General features: G+C 48.3%; 1 pseudogene; it reads left to right on the top strand.

Annotated features, from left to right (window-relative positions):
• The first annotated feature begins 1,705 nt into the window (after window positions 1-1,705).
• LOC147961265 (putative F-box protein At3g10240) lies at window positions 1,706-2,967 on the top strand (annotated as a pseudogene).
• The last annotated feature ends 1,497 nt before the right edge of the window (window positions 2,968-4,464 follow it).

Genomic DNA, 4,464 nt, shown 5'->3' with positions numbered 1-4,464 from the left:
TTCCAAAAAAGGACACGCTCTCCATTGCCCAGCTGGAAGTCGACAGAGGCATTGAAGAGAGATTTCACTGTATGATCAATAGGAATTTCCAGTCCCTGCCAGGTTTTGTTGTTATCGGTCCAGGAATGTCACAGCCACCTCATCCATAGGACGCGACTTTGGGCCATCAAGTTGATGATACCGAGCCCGCCGAATTCCTTTGGCCTACAGACGGTTCTCCAACTGACAAGACATTTCCCTTCGGCCGCCATCCCGCTGCCCTCCCAAAGGAACCCGCGTCGAACCTTGTCAATCAGTTTAGCAAGCCATGCCGGTAAGATCAGCACGAGCATTTGGAAGATCGGCATCGCCGAGAGCACCGTTCTGATCAGGTCCAGCCGCCCATCTAGGGTAAGTAGGGAGAGCTTGCAGCCCTTCGTCCTGGCAATGAGCTTGTCGCAGATAGGCTGGAGGTCATTTTTCTTCAGTTTCGTGTCCGCCAGCGGCATGCCGAGATAAGTGCATGGGAATTCCTTGATGGGGCAGCCCAAGTCATGAAGAAGCTCATGGAGGTCCATCCCGATGCAGCAGATAGTGGAGACAGATGATTTTGCAAAGTTTGTGCGCAGGCCTGTAGCGTCTCCGAACAAATTGAGGATTTGAATCACCTCAAGCACCTCCCTGCGGCACGGGTTGATGAAGAGGATTGTGTCATCGGCATACAGCGAAGTTCTGAAAGGCAGTTTTTGATTGCCAATTGGCCCAAGAATCCCCGTAGCCACCGCCTTGTTGATCAGGACGGCTAGGTAGTCCATTACTAGCACAAACAAGAGTGGGGACAGCAGGTCCCCCTGCCGGAGCCCCTTCATCAGATCGTTCTTATCAGAGAGTTCACCATTGACCAGAATTCTTGTGGATGAGGTGCTGAGCAGCGCGGACAGGCAATTGGTGAAACTCCTCCCAAACCCCCTTGCGGCCAGCAGTTAGAGTAAGAACTCCCAGGACACCGTATCAAATGCACGTTGGATGTCAAGCTTAAGCACCAAATGTATATCAAATAAAAATAAAAATCTTAAAGGACCAAGTATAATTTGGGGAAACTTGAGGACCAAAAACATACTTTTCTCTTGGTCTTGTCTATTGTATTAGGGTTTTCTTTCTGTTTCGTAGAGTACCACCTTATCAGGGTTAATCAACTCATCATCAAACTTTCAGTTTCAAGTAGTATATTAATCCATTCTCTCTCAAAAAAGTAGTATATTAATCTTACAAATGGATGTGATAAGCACGAATGGTTTTTTTTTTAATATCAGTACAGACACAAGCGCTCATATATGCACGTATACACTCACCCTTATGAACGCACACACGCACATCCTACCCTTATGAGCACCTCCAAAAGACTGAACCGGCATATCATCTTGAAATTTATGATGTCACCGTAGGCACCTCGTCGTCGACGAGAACGTCTTCTCCTGAAATAAATTCAGAAATAAATACGAGCACTAGGATTTAAATTCTGATAGGCTGAGAATACCACAGTCCACCATCCAATCACAAGTTGGTTCGCAGCATGCATATTGTTACGGTTGTACCGGTGCGAGCCGAGAGGACACGTGTACCCAGTGCCCACACGAGGAATAACAAACAAAACGTGTACTAGATTGTTTGTTATTCCTCGTGTATATATATAGATCGATCTGTTCCCTAGGTTGTGCGTGCTCCAATGTCCAAGCGAAAAGCCGGCGGCGGCCGCCTCCCCGACGCAGTGCCGGACGCCATGGAGGATCCATTGCCACACATCCCCGACGATATCATCGAGGATATCTTCGCGCGGTTGCCATCCAGGTTCGTGCACAGGTGCCGCTGCCTCTCTCGCGTCTGGGCCAGTGGCGCTGGCCACCGACGACTTCGCCGAGCTCCACTACCGCCTCGCCAACCGCCACGGCGGCCCAAGGATCCTGTTTGTGCAGAACTCGCACTCACCGGCCGGACAACCCAAGGTCCAGGCATGGTCGCCCGCCAACCCCGGCGGCACGACGCTCACGGAGATCCCCCTGAACCCGGTCCCGCGTGTTGTCACGCACCAGTGCCGCGGCCTCGTCATCCTCCAAGCCGCAGGGGCACACCACGTGCTCAACCCATCCACCGGCCGAGTGGCGGCGCTCCCGGAGAGCCGTGTGGTGGGCTACCGCGTAGGCCTCGGCTACGACGTGCGCACCAGGAAGCACAAAGCTGTGCGCATCGGCTACCTCCCGGAATATTTAGGATACGAGGTCTATGAAATCAACTCCGGGCCGACGCTCTGGAGACCGGCGAAGGGTTGTGCTGCGGAGAAATCTGATATTTGGATGATCGAGATCGACATCAGCATCTTTGCGCAAGGCAACGTGCATTGGTTGGCCGTGCGATCCAATGAGACGTTCATCTTCTCCTTCTCCCTGGACGACGAGACGGTTGGGATCGTGCCATCCCCACCACTGGACATGTATAGAAACTTCAATTATCAAAATAAATACAGTTTGACGGAGCACGGCGGACGCCTTTGCCTCTTCCACACTGAAATTACCGACAACATATGGCATCATACCACATGGCCGCGTCGACACGATGTTTGGCTGCTCCGCGAGCATGGTACGGGTGTGTGGGACCTGCGCTGCCGAATAGATCTTCACATGGTGCCACATAGTGTTGTTACATCCATGCATTATGCAGACTGGGTCCTCCCGTTCGCCATTGCCGACGGTGGTTGTCGCATCATCTTCATACAACCACGCTTCATGTCGTTTGGAGGACCAAACTTCCAGTTGCGTGTATACAACCCTGTGACCGGTGACATGGAGAACCTCCTCAACACGAGCGGCCTTCTCTCCAATAGTAGCAAGGTGTTAAAACATGCCGGACTCTACGAGGAAAGCCTCGTATCCCCCGGTAACTATCGACAGTGATTTTCAATTATATTCTTGGTTTTTCTGTTGTATTCCTCATGTATGCTCCTACTTACTAGTGATATAAGATATTTTCTATTTTTGGAATCAAGGACTGGAAGAGAGCCAATCCTATTTCTATTTTTGGAATCAAGGACTGGAAGAGAGCCAATCCTAGTGCAATATATGTCACTAAGAAAGATGTAAAGACTAGACTCAATGCAAATTAAAACTTCTAGATAATAATTTTTTTATCTCAATTGTTTGATTGAGGCAACAGGGAGGATAAGATTTAGATGTTTTGAAGGATAAGCCTATGTTGAAGGAAATTGCATCACACAACTCATCTGGGAGGCGCCATGGGAGAGGTGAAATGAGGAAAAGAAAGAGCAGAAAAACATCAGGGAGACAGCATGGGAGAGGGGGAGAGAGAAGAAGAAAGAACAAAAACAAGCCAAAAAGGCATAGTAGAGGGGCAAGTACCTGGAGAGAAGCAAGGGGGGAGAACAGATCCAAATGCTTGGTGGAGGACGGAGGAAGATCATCCAAGAGTTCGTCCATATTGATTTCACGTAGGCTTATTTAGTCCTTAGACGTGGGATTTATTAAGGCCGCAAAATCAAATTTTTTTAATACTGCGTGGGCAGGGTCTTGAACACAACTCATCTAGGAGGCGTCATGGGAGAGGGGAAATGAGGAAAAGAAAGAGCAGAAAAACATTAGGGAGACACCATGGATGAGGGGGAGAGAGAAGAAAAAAGAACAAAAGCAAGCCAGGAAGATCATCCAAGAGTCCGTCCATATTGAATTCACATAGACTTATTAGTCCTTAGACGTGAGATTTATTTAAGCCGCAAAATAAATTTTTTAATACTGCGTTGGGGAAAAAAATTATATGAGACCAGGTCTCACGGTTAGCAGGTGAGACCCGTCCTAATGGATGACACGTGGCATTCACAAATCACAAAGCATCTAATCTCCCCCCCCCCCCTGATTTTAAGTGGGGGGTGGGGGGTGCTTTGTGATTTGTGAATGTCACGTGTCATCCATCAAGATAGGTCTCGCGTGAGACCTGGTCTCATAGAATTCTTTTCCCTGCGTTGGCATGGTCTTAAACACAAGACCTCCTGGCTCAAATATCATATTGAATTTATGCTCCAGACAACTCATTCAGAAGTCCGAACCGATGGAGATAGGCAGTCAATATATTTCAACAGTCCACAGCTCTAGAAATGTCCTACTCCTTTTGATCAAACTTCTGTTAAACTCTTCCATGTTTTTCCCCACCCTGCTGCTCTACATACATCTGCTACATGAACTAGCCTGCAGAAGAAAAACATCATACAATCTAGCGAAAATTTTGGAATCATCGGGGGGGGGGGGGGGGGGGGGGGGAATTCTAACTGTCTGAAGGTATAAACTGTTAATATTTCATTGTCAAAACACTACACCAACACGAATTCCAGTGTAAGGTACACATGAAAAAAATCTTAGCTGCAGTACACATGAAAAAATCTTTGCTGCGGTACAGGGCAATCTAGGTAACATGAACTGTGAG

Source organism: Triticum urartu, chromosome 7A (genome assembly GCF_056163025.1).
Source record: "Triticum urartu cultivar PI428250 chromosome 7A, HENAU_Tu73, whole genome shotgun sequence".
NCBI lineage: Eukaryota > Viridiplantae > Streptophyta > Magnoliopsida > Poales > Poaceae > Triticum > Triticum urartu.
This window is presented reverse-complemented; position numbering and strand designations above follow the sequence as displayed.